This window comes from Conger conger, chromosome 17 (genome assembly GCF_963514075.1).
Source record: "Conger conger chromosome 17, fConCon1.1, whole genome shotgun sequence".
Lineage (NCBI taxonomy): Eukaryota > Metazoa > Chordata > Actinopteri > Anguilliformes > Congridae > Conger > Conger conger.
In genome coordinates this window covers 17,804,050-17,817,293 of record NC_083776.1, presented here as the reverse complement: position 1 = coordinate 17,817,293, position 13,244 = coordinate 17,804,050, and the positions used below count along the sequence as shown (strand labels likewise).

The 13,244-nt window shown below is 40.0% G+C and overlaps 1 long non-coding RNA gene across 1 annotated transcript in view; it reads left to right on the top strand.

The window, feature by feature from the left end:
- The window catches only part of LOC133117124 (uncharacterized), a 102,062-nt gene that overhangs the window by 85,080 nt on the left and 3,738 nt on the right, over nucleotides 1-13,244 (top strand). The window contains exon 4 of the long non-coding RNA XR_009705930.1: nucleotides 11,319-11,397. This is a non-coding gene — a long non-coding RNA (uncharacterized LOC133117124). The remainder of the gene's footprint in view (nucleotides 1-11,318; nucleotides 11,398-13,244) is intronic.

Here is a 13,244-nt window from a genome sequence, read left to right as displayed (position 1 = left end):
TAAGCATGCGGTCATCTAGAATCTATACTGTTCTGATAAACACATTAGCTGGTTTATAATTATGTGGTTTTGACTTTGAATTGAATCAAGCCAAAATTAAAGGGCATGTTTAGTGATGGCAAATTGGTAATAAAGCTCCTATGGGTTAGGCTGATCTTCAGAATCTCAATTTGTAATTTACCCACTCCCCCTCCCCCTTATAAGTAGAGGTTGGGGAGATGGAATAACACAAGGCATCCAATATTTCCTGCGTCAATGGCAAACTGACAATTAGTTTTAAAATCTGATTTCCTGTACAAATATTAGTTCAGCCATTTTGTAGTCACAGATAACCATCTCAAAGGGTTTCCGTGAGTGCTTGCTAGTAAAAACATTTTGATTGGTAAATAATGAGATTGATTTCAAGTAATTGGCCCCTCACGGGTTGCCTGGTGCACACTGCCAGAAGACACACTCGCTCTCGCGATGTGGTGAACAGCGGCTTTCCAGGAAAGGGAAACTGTTGAAGAAATCTGAAGAAAATAAATGAGACCAAGGCCTAACTGTGGGCAGACACTCAAAGCCATGGCCTGGATTCAGTCAATATGAGTCCCTAACTTTGAAGTAAAAACGGTAGGCCTGATCTATCTTTCATGGGCCTGACAGAAATGACTAAAACATGGCAGAAGTTTTGTCTAAAGTCCAATATAAAAACTCATATACAAACACAATGCATATGTATTTTATTATATTGTGTAGGCCTACCTTTGAAGTACAGTGATGATCCCATTCATAATGTTATCAGAATCTTCATACGAATCTGGCTATGTTTGTGGTTTCATGTTTAACAAAAATTAAATGACTAAATAACTCAAGCAAACAACTGCAAGACAGAAAGAACAGAGAGAGAGAAGAAATTAAAGTTTCCTGGAAAGCAGGAAAGGCTTTCTAGTTGTGGCCAACAGCATGCCTCGGTCACAGCTAAAACACACGGAGCTAATGAAGGGGTTCATGCTACATTACAACAACTGTACACATGGCACAGCAAGTATTGGAGAAGGAGGTTTTTGTATGTAACCTATTTTGAGAACAATGATATCACATTTAATTTATTGCATACTTGTTTCCAATAGAAAAGCATAAAAATAACTGGCACTTCTGGTACTAAAAATATATATCGTTCTGACACTGTAATCCAATTTTATCTGCATAATGCTTTTTATTGCCCTGCAGAGAAACTTTTTTCAGAAAAAATGTAGAAGGACTATGGAAAGATGATAAAAGAAAACAAACACATATCTATGACACATATCTACTATAAGTAACTATCCCTCTTTGGCTTTACAGAACATAACAGAACTGGCTCATGTGTCGTTTAGTCTATTTTTAATGACATCATAAGTTGTCTACCTTTGTAGATATATGACTATGTGCAACATCTGTTTTATATGTTTTCTTTGTAGTAACTGGCATTGATATTGTTGACTTCATGAATGAAGTGAAGTTGAGTTCAATATGGCTTTTCAAACTTAATTTTGTGTTTCCTTTGTTGACAGTCAAACTTTGAATGCAAGACAGATCATTTAGGATGGAATTACATTTTACTTTTTGTGTATATCTTGCAACATATCCAAAAATAAAGTTTCAATTAATCTCACAAAACAACTAATTTGCCTGTGCAAGGCCAAAACATATTACATACAATTGCATACAGTAATGACCTTATTCGACTGCAAAAACACAAGTGCTGTTGACAGTCTATTGCCAGTAAAAGGGGAAATAAAAGTCTCTAAAGCGGTACGGGCTTAACCGGGCTACAGAATTTGTGAACTGAGAGGCTGCTGCCAGGAATTCTGTCCCTTTCATCTGTTAATTGTGCCATTTGCCAATTCCTCCCACGGAGCACCAGGCCGGGGTGTTTAGCCCAGCACTCTTCCGAAAACAGAGAGCAGAAAACTAGAGCTGAGACTCAAGCCGTCTTCAGAGGAAATGAATCAATCCATCATGGAATCTATATCTGGCATACGGCTCTTTCCAATATTTTTTAATTTTTTACTTTTTTTTATAGAGGAAGGCATATTTGCCTTCACATTTCCATGCCATATTTGGAGGTGGCACAGAACCGGCCAAAGACACACCTCAATAACTGTGTGAACAGAAACCTCTGACCTCAATGACATGATAAGTAATCACATAAGAAGTCAAAGAGTAAGAGAGCCCTGCTGAAAAAAAACAGCTCAAACTAGTTTTTGAAACAGCTGGTAGCTGGTTGACCAGTTGAGGCCAGCTCCTGGCTTGACATGGTTTGATCAGCTCAAGCTAGGTTCTGAAACAGCTTGTAGCTGGTTGAACAGCTTCTAGCTCAGACAAGCTACCAGCACTAGCTGGTTAACCAGCTCATACCCAGCTAAACCAGCTCTATGACCAGCCTGGCCATGCTGGTTGACCAGCTCATACCCAGCTAGACCAGCTTATGACCAGCCTGGCCATGCTGGTTAACCAAATCATACCCAGCTAGACCAGATTATGAGCAGCTTGACAAGCTCAATTTTCAAGATGGTCAAAGTTTTTATGAAACCTGTCATTGTTGACATGGCAACAGTAATTTATTGGTGATTTTACGATTTTGCTTTTCTTTGTATCATTGGCATTTTATTTTTTCAATGCACTTATTTCAGTTGTGAGTTTCAATCTCCTTGCTGGAATTCAAAGGTATCCTGACTACATAATGATTAATTCACCTGATCTCCATTTCATGAGAAAGCACTGGATTCTGTTTGCATGCTGTGAGTTCAGACTGTTGTATAATAGAGATAATAGAGGGATTTACCTCTTGAGCGTGGAGAGAAATGGACAAATTGATTTAACTGAATTGACAGTTTTGTCTTTAGTGAGCCAATTTCTTTAACTTTTGACGAACAGAAGGCTGTATTGTGAGATAATTCAGAGTGAACTTTTGGATTACTTCGCTTTGGTTATTCAAGCAAAACGGCTGCATTTTTGCTCAATGAATTACTTTTCCGTGCCGTTCATTGTCCGTGTCTTTTCCGTACACCTGTCTGCAGGGCTGAATCGATGTGGAATTTGTTGGCACAGGAAACAGCGGCGCTCTACTTATGGAGACAGCGTAAAGAGAAGCTTAATTTGAGCGCGTGCCTCTCCTGGCTGAGGCAGATCCTAGAGCACGTTTCAGAAGATCGGCATGGCCCAGCTAAAGAACGCCTATGAGCTTGAGAGAGAGATAATAGAGCAAAGCAAATGGTGTTTCCAAAAAAGCATTATTTAGGCTGCCTTCTATAATGTGAAGGAAATTAAAATTAGTTCCCGATAAATAGCAGATTTCAGTGGTCATTTGGCTTCAAAACAGGGCTGGTGTTTGAGGTATACAATCAAAACCTTTACCAGCGTACTGTACAGTGCAGAGTTCCCAGGAACTCTTTGTCTTTGTGGTGCATGGGGATAGCGAGGGTTATTGATCCAATGTCAATCACTTTATCTCCTTGACTTGACAAGTCTGGGGGCTCATTCCAATCCCTTATTTTTCTCCTCGTTTTCCTTTTCCACCCATTGGGAGAGGATAAGAAAAGGTGAAAGAAAAGGAAGTAAAGTAAAATGCTCCTTCGAGCATCAGCTCGGAGCTACTGCTGAAGTCAGTTACAGACGTGGCAGATGGGGACAGGTGGTTCCACAGGTCGATCATTTATACGTCAGACTTTACTAAAAAAATACTTCCGCAAAGGATGCTCTGATGTCCTCGCTCAAAAGAAAGATTGGGAGTTCCTAACTTCTACTTCTGGCTCCTAGAAGGAACATTTAAGGGGTTGGAATGTCCTGAAAGATGTGGGACCTTAATCGATTTCCGTGTCAGGAGCAAGTAGAAGTCGAAAGATAAAAGAAAAGAAAAGAGAAAAAAAAACCATTGGAACGAGCCCTGGGTTTGGGAGCACCGTGGCTTCTTCTGAGGAGCTGAAGTCTGCTTTCTTCTGATGGCTCCCCATTCTCAAAGTCATCAGCACAGCCCAAAATAACCCTGCAGCAAGACATGACTTCTTTTTACCCCCTTTTCTCAATGTCCACTTGTAATTTGAATGTTTTGTTAAATTAATAGGAAACTTGCATGGAAACCGAAAGTTAATGTAGATGTCAATAGAAATTCACCATGTGTTTACACTTAATCATGCTAGGTACCGCAGGTCTCTGTTTGTATTTATTAGAAGGGATGGCTACAGTATGCACATATAATATCATTATTTCTGTGTCTAGGTTTTTGGGTTTTGTAGCTAGCCCTGTATAAAGGCAAGATTTGCATGCATATTTCATCCATACTGTCTGAAAGTTATGAAATGTAAATGAGTGAGATCATTTCTCAGCAGATTTTTCTTTTTCATCTCCTCAAATTTCACTTTCAAAAGATGTGACACCAGTGCCAAGTTATGACATAAAATGTTATGATATTCATGCATTTGTGAGAAATGCCTGTGTATGTGTATACATGCATATACAGTATACATACTGTAGTAGAGTGTTATAGTAAGCCGGCTCTAATTGAGTATACACAACACAAACTGTTGGAATTGAACTGACACTGTCCATTTGACTGTGCACAGTGTAAGCAGTATGTTTGTGTAGAGTTTTAAATATTTTTAAACCTGGCATGAGGCTGGGCGGAGTCGACAGAGAAATGAACGGCACAGACTCAGTAAACTCCAGCAGCATGCCTGCTACCCTTCCACTGCCAACCAAGAGCATAACATTCAGTTTAATACATTTACTGACCTCAATCCCTCCACTCTCCTTCTTCTCACTCTCTTTCTCTCTCTCTCTCTCTCCCTCTCTTTCTCTCTCCATCTCTCTAGGTGGTATATGCAGGAATGCCTGTATTACATAGATGAAGGAGAATTGCTTATTAACTCTTGATAATGTTTTTCTGGAGTTTTCTTTTTTTGTAGTTGAAGTTGTAAATCTACAGTACAGGAACAGGGTTTTCACCTGATTATGAAATTAAATGGAGTTTGAAAAGTCTGTTCTTGTTCTCTGTCTCTCTCCCTCTCCCCATCTCTGTTCCCCTCTCCCTCCCTCCCTCCCTCTCTCGCTCTCCCTCTCCAGGCTTATTTCAGTTTTCCATTGGATCTTCCCATATCTGCCGGTCCCTGGCATAACTGCCGCTCCTTGCGTAACTCAGGTGGATGCCCTGATGATCCGTTACCATGGATACCAGTGTGTGCTAAACTAACGCGATGTCGTAATGTTTACCCAGGTTCTCCTCCCTGTTCCAACCTGCTGCACTCTCTGCTGCTTTAAGCCGCAGTGAAAATACCTGACATGTGTTTAGGTACGACTGACAGATATATACGTTTGGTTTTATGCACGCATAGATATGAATGTGTGCAATTTTGTGGCATTAGGGATGAATGCATAATGAAACGATCCTTAAAGTGTTTGGTCATGTTTTTGCATTGTCTGGGCTACCCCGGCCGTGTAACTCTCACCCGAGGGTCTGATGAGCTACAAGAAATAACACGGACCAGCCAAGCACAGTTCTGTACAGCTAGAGTGTTTTCCATTTATAGAGTCGATTTCACATTTTGTTCAAAGAAGTTGCAGGGATTTTACCAAGTGATGGGGTTGAAATCACCAAGAATTAAACATAAAAAAGTGTGGAAGCAGTTGTAGGAGCCAATGCACTGAAGTGTCCCAGCTCTTTTAGTCAAAGGCAAGTAGAGTGCACGCAGGTCTCACAACCTGCAGTAAAGTGCTCTACTGTTCAGAGGTCAAGCCAGTAAGATGAATGAGTGTGTTTTAATTGGCTGTAATCAGACATTAATTCTCAGAGCCAGTTACAGTAGGTGAAATAGCAAGATGGGTCACTGAAGCAGGAACGCAAATCTTGGATCTGATTACAAGCTTGTTTTCAGATCCCTGGAGCCACAGAGCCAAACTTTTTCTGAACTTCAAATAAATATACATTTTTAATTGATGGACAACAGACTGACCGTCCCAACAGACAAGATTATTTTTCTGTACTTCTGTTGGCTGAGTATTATTTAATATACTATATTTTGATTTAATTTTAATTTCCATTTGCTTTGGCAATATTTACAGCTGTATTTCATGCCAATAAAGCATTCTGAATTCTGATAAAGATAATAGTGTTAAGTTAGGCAAATATGCTCTTCCCCATGACCTCAAAAGTCAACCTTCAGTGATATAAACTCGTACAGCATGTCAAACACTAAAAGCAGCTGCCATCTCTGTAAGTGATAAAGAAGAGACTCTGCCCCCAGCCATTCTGAATGTGTTTCTTGTTAAGTAGCTGAAATCAAGAAGAAACCACACATATGATTCAGATGAACTCGGTGTCTGTTCAAAAATAATATCTCTTGTGTTCTGGCAGCTGAGCATACACACTGAATGTCGAAGGGCTATTTTATTCACCATTCCAGGCTAAACAGGGCAGGGGACATTGTGCAAGGCAGCTGAAACGTGCGCCTCACACTCTATTTTAAGTTTTTACAGAATATTTCATGCCCTCCATCACTCGAAAAAGCAGTCGAGCGTGAACATGTTTTCTGGAAGAGTAAAATGAAAACAGTGTCCTGGCCAAAAATTCACTTAAACTATCAGTTTCTTTTTGGTTTTGATTGCATTTTATGTAATACATGTTATGACATATTAATAAAGAATCTCTTTTTTTATACAGAAAATGAGCTGAGTAAAGTAGGTAATGAATATAATAGATTCGATTATCAGTAGAGATACAATTATATTTGATTTATATGATTTTCTTTTTCATTGCTGAGACACTTAAATGTTGTGTGCTTGCTATATCTACCTCATAGAAAGTGTTACAATGGGAATTGTAATGTCTTTTACCTTTTCCTTTTTATGTCTTTTATAATGCAACAATTTTTCTAACTAACAGAGGTGCTACAAAATAATGCTATGATATTAGACTTTGAAATTTGAACGAATATACTACGAATATAAATGTGTAAATCTAAGCTTGCAGTTTCAGCTCTTTCATAATTTTCATTTCTAAAATTGGATGAAATTTTCTCATTATTTAAATATATATATATATATATATATATATATATATATATCATAATCAGTAATCCATATATATAAATGTAGTAGCATTACAGTATAACCATTTTTACAGTTTTCCCCTGTTCATTCTGGAGCTCCTCTGATGCCTTCACCAAATAAGTTGATTTACTTAAGTTTTCATGAGTTTAAGTTATTTAAGGTGGTCTTGGCAGTGTCTGCAAGGCAATCAAAAACAACTTGGGCCCAGGATATTGTGGTATTGTGTGTTTCTCTGTTACTGAAATGGAGGAGAAGTTTCATCACCTTACGCCGGGTCTGTGGTTTATGGATCAAAAGCACACATAGTCAAGGTGAGTGCGTGCTGGTACCGTGCTGGTTTGATCCCAGCCACGGTGGTCAGTAGAATTCATCTCTTATCGTAAAAACTCCGGGTGGTCCCTTATCTCCCTGATATACGACCTTGTTTTAATTTCAGAGCCACCGAAGGGTGCGGGTTCTGCTCCTCTCATATTTTTCTTTCTCTTTTGTGGTGTTCTCCTTGGGCAGTATACGTCTGAAAATGTATGATTCACGTGTGACTTTATTTTTATGAATTTAAATTATGATTATTGATGCTATCGCAGACGCGATGTCATCACTGGATAAAGCAGCTTCAGAGGTACACTAACCACCCTAATATAATGTGCTTTACTGTTCTGTATCATGTACCATTCATTGATCATTTTAAACACAGTCCTTTTGATTGTTTATTTAACCAGGGGAGAGCCATGTTTTCTGTTGTAAGGATGCCCTGGGAGAACAGTGGAAAGTGGGCTGAGATAGTGAGTTCTGTAAGTATTTGGACAATGGCACAATTTATTTTCTTTTGCCAATCTTTCTTTGGATTTGAAATGAAACAAGCTGGTTGACCAGCTCATACCCAGCAAGCCCAACTTATGACCAGCTTGGCCATGCTGGATGACTAGCTCATACCCAGCTAGACCTGCTTATGACCAGTTTTGCCATGCTGGTTGACCAGCTCATAAGGGCGGCCTGTAGCGTAGTGGTTAATGTAAATGACTGGTCGGTGGTTCGAATCCCGGTGTAGCCACAATAAGATCCGCACAGCCGTTGGGCCCTTGAGCGAGGCCCTTAACCCTGCATTGCTCCAGGGGAGGATTGTCTCCTGCTTGGTCTAACTTAGTCTAACTTGGTCTAACTTGGTCTAACTGTGCGTTGCTCTGGATAAGAGCGTCTGCCAAATGCCATTAATGTAATGTAATACCCAGCTAGACCAGCTTTATGACCAGATTGACCAGCTAAGTTTTCAAGCAGGATGGGCTTGCATCTTGGTTTAGGAATGGGATATCTAAGCCAGTCCACAGCATAACATATCATCTTTCCCACTGAAAACATGCTAACAAGAGAACAGGCGCTTCCAGTAAACAAATCCAGCCGGCCGCGCAGCCCCGAGAGTTCGCTGGCGGGTTAGTGGCCAGAAGAGTCCGTAGTGGGAGATGTGTTCTGTCAGGTTGCCGTGTCTTTGCTTGTGCTGACGGCCCTCAGCTCTCACTCAGACCACAGGGAGCTGGAGCCAGAGCTTCCAGAGTGTTCTCTGCTTTATGCAAAGTCAGGTGACCGCAGTACTCAGGCTATTGAGTCCAGATTGCACGGCTGACTATTATCAAATTCAAAATGAACTTTTGCCTGAAACAATCTGCAATCTTCTACCGACTCACTCATCTGATAGGAAGTCGTGACTTTACTGATCCATAACCCAGCAAAATAACCCAATCCCAAGTTTTCAGAACACTCCCATCTGGAACTCCTTCTCATTATCCCTCAGAAGATCTACATTCATACATACTTTCAAATATCTGTTAAAATATCTCTTGCCCAATCAGTCATGCAATGACTAGTTAGCTGTCCCTCTATCAATTCATACAATATACATATAGTCTTTTTCTTTTCTCTATCTATACTTTCTCTCATATACTGCTCTTCACTATCTCCCTTTTTGCGGTAACTCTATTCCTTTTCTTATTTTCTTCCTTGTTTTTAATTCACATCTTCCTTTTCTTCACTCTGCAGGCAGGAACCCACTGAAAAATAGACCTAAGGGCCTAAGGCTAGGTTTGTTCATTTCTGTGAAAGAAAAAAAAAGAAAAAAAAGAAAATCTGTATTTTCATGAGATAAACAATGTAAAATGTACATGCCTTTCGCTGTTTTGATGGAGAAATGCAGGTACATGACATGGGATGGTAATGGGATGACTATGAGCTTGTTACGTAATGCAGGCAGTGGTTGTAATCCAGGCAGACAGGTACATGTAGGGCAGGCAGAGAAAACCAGAAAAATCCAAAAACAGACAGCATAACAGTATGGTGAAGAGGAGGCTAAAGGGTTAACCAGGGTAAAGAAACTAGGGCAGACTCAGAAACTGGACAAGTTTACAAGCACAAAACGAGTAACAGGTGGAATGAATGACAGGAGACAGGAAAGAAGTACATATAAGAAGTGAGAGGCGGAGACACAAAATAGAGCACAGGTGAAACGAATGAATGAGGGTGAATGAAACAGAAAACAAACTACGGTGAGCACAGAGGGTAAAAATAAACCAAAACACTAACGAGTTAGACAAAAAATTGAGAACAGATGGCAAAAGGGCACAGACGTGACACAGTAGGCTATATAGAATAGGCTATTTCAGCAGTAATGTTAACCAAGCCAGCATTTTTCAATATTACACAGGAATATAAAAATGATTTAGAGGGTTTAGAAATGTTAGTTTATTCATTCATTTGATTAGGCGGACATGGACTGCTTTACCAGTAATCAAGTAAGAGGTTGATGCAGCAGAGGCTGTGGATCTAGAAAGCACTTTCAGTGTGAGGCTGTGCAATATAACCAAATATCTAAAACCACAATACATTCAAGTAAAAAAGATCAATGAAAGCAAAACCGAGCGACAGCTTTTCGGCCGACCAGCTCCTCCTGTCTTCCTTACGGTACTGACGATGAAATAAAACACACAACACAAAACATACCCTCTCAGAGTGTACTCCTGGTCTCGGTCCTGTACTGTGGAGACGAGCACCGTTAAGCACCTGGGCTGATTAGTTAACAACCCAGGTGTGTGTGTGCTCTCTACACTAGTAGGCGTGGCCGAGACAATCCGCATCTCTACCAGACCGAAACTCACAATGCAAATGTGAAATCGCACTATATTAATATGCTTATCTTATCTGAAGTGGGGACTCTATGAATTTTTTTCCAGCGTATGGCGCCAAAATGAACCACTGTTTTGTCTGATGGTTTCTGTGAAATGGAAAAGATACCAATCAGTCCATACAAATAGCTTTGCGAGTCAGCATATCCACAGAATTTCTTGTGATTGATATTTTCAACATTCTCATTCTTTGCCTCCATGTATAATTCATACGTACATACACTCAATGAGCTCTTTATTAGGTAGATAATAAAGTGGTATGGTCAAGGTCAAGAGGTAAGGTGGTTTTTCAGACCAAATTTCAGAATGGGGAAGAAATGTGAGCTAAGTAATTTGACTGTGGAATGATTGTTGGTGCCAGACAGGGTGGTTTGAATATCTCAGAAACTGCTGATCTCCTGGGATTTTCAGGCACAACAGTCTCTAGAGTTTGCAGAGACTGGTGCGAAAAAACATCCAGCGAGCAGCAGTTCTATGGGCAGAAATGTGTTGTTAATGAGAGAGGTCAGTGGAGAAGGGACACACTGGAAGTTGACAGTAAAGCAAATAGCCACGCATTACCACAGTGATATGCATCTCTGAACAAACAACACACCAAACCTCTAAGTGGATAGGCTACAGCATCAGAAGACCAATAAGTCTCACTGAGTCTATAGTACATACACATATGGAGTATTCTGACTTCCACGCCTGAAATTGCTTGAGGATAAAATATTTGTAAAAACATAGGAAAGTGGGGTTCAGATCTATGCACTTCTGGACAGATTACATCATTGGTATACTCTCTTTTCTTCCTGCTGCAAAACCCCTCTCAGATCTCAGATTGAGCACTGCAAAAAAAAAAGTCAATCTTTAGTTTAGTCTTATATTTAGACTTAAAAATGCTATTTCTATTAATTTTATTATGAGACAGTAATATTGCCAATGAGGTGAGACAGTTTGCCAATGGGGTAAGAAAATATCACTGGACAAGCAAAACTAAAAACAATATTTTGCACTTGAGAGAAAAAAAAGATTCATTAAGTTCATGACAAGACTAAGACACTTGTTAAGACAGATTATTTTTTTGTCGCCCTGCAGTGTTCTCCTTCACGGAGGATGGTGTCCTGTGAAACACATCGGGGTAGAGCATCGCATGGAAACTGTTTGGGTTTCAATGGTAAGCTGCCCATATGACAGGCTCCCTATGCTGGTAGTGTAAGGAAAACAAACACCTTGATACGCAGCACTGGGGCCACTGCGCTCCACAAAATCAGCAGAGACACATCTCCGTGCCACGGGCTCTGGATAGGGGTGAAACAAATGGCCAGTGTCACAAATCCACCGGACAATGGAGGTATTCAGGAATCTACGTTTCCATCAGTCAACATAAATATGATACTTCTGATTCAGCGCTTTCTCCATCAATGCCTCCTTTCTTTCCTGCCAGGGGCTGCGGTGGCTTTGCCTTGCAGTGTAATACCCCCGCGGCACTTTAATTAGCTCACACTGTTTGCAACAAACCTGCATTATGTAACACTAACACTAACAACCAGAAAAGGGGATGAAGGTTTAACTCAAACATTCCAAAACGTCTTGAGGTCTGAAGTGTTAAACACGTTTTACGATGCAAAATCTATTGGGACCCAATCCAAAATTTCTCAATGATTAGAGTGGTAGATGATGACAAACTTGTAAATCATGACACCTCTGTTCTATGAAGAATTGTTACTGCTGAAGTATGTAAGATTGAAAGCTCTGTTGGTTTATTTTTGCACCTTAAAATTTATAATCAATTTAGACACAAAAAACCAGATGAGGTTGTCAGCTGTGTGATCAAACCCCTCAACTGATCACGCAATGGAAACTAAAAACCAACCAGCCCCATAGCTCTTTAGAACAAATCCTTAATTAGCAAAATAAACGAAACTAAAATTAATCTAAACAAAAATGATTCGATATTTTAGCTGCTCGTGCAAGCTATGTCTGTCACAAATGTGATATTGACTCAGTGCTGGCCAGCATGGACCTAACAGAGAGGAGTGGGATTTGTGTGTTGGTAACAAGAGCCCAGCATGCATTTATATGGCGATAGGGGGCGCAAAGGATCATGAGAAAACTTCAAGAGATTTCTTTTCTCTTCATTGTTGGGCTTGTGTAGTTTTATCACGGTGCAATTTCTGGGATATCATTTGAAGCAAGCAGTAGAGATTAGCCAGACAAGTTGCAAATGATGGTCTTAAAAAATTGACACCATACATTTGTGAAAATGAGGTACCCTTCCATTCTTTAGCTTCATTATCAGCAGCGGGGTTTGCTGATGGGGTATCATGGGGTGGGGGTCATCGCTGCAGCTGACCACTCCGAATTAGGGTGGGAATTGGACATGCTCAGTCCTATGTTAGGTCCCAAGTTTATGCTGTATACACTCACCGAGCACTTTATTAGGAACCAATTGTGTGGCAGCAGTGCAATGCATACAACCATGTAGATATGGGTCAGGAGCTTCAGAAACTGCTGATCTCCTGGGATTTTCACACTCAGTAGTCTCTAGAGTTTGCAAAGAATGGTACAGTAAACTGTACAAATTAGAGGCATTACTTGAGTTATTTCATTAATACTCTACTTAAGGCTTTCATTGTACCAAGAGAATGTAGTACACACTTTGCATTGACTTATGAATAAGTTATCAGGCTTGCAAGATAGTGTTTGTGGGAAAGCTATATAACAGACTGCATGCACTAGCACACAGTCAGCAAAATGTGGTGGCAAGTACATTCATAACAAACAGCCAGACCAATATTATAAATGACTTATACCATGACTTATGACTGGCTGTTTTTATGAATGTACTTGCCACCACATTTTGCTGAATGTGTGTGTGTCTAGTGCATGCACTCTGTTATAGATTTTTAACACAAACACTATCTTTCACATCTTGCACAGTATTCATAAGTCTGTCATCATCATATCAGCATGTTCTTGAGGAAAAGCACATGACATTCTCCACTGATAACTGTGTCTGTT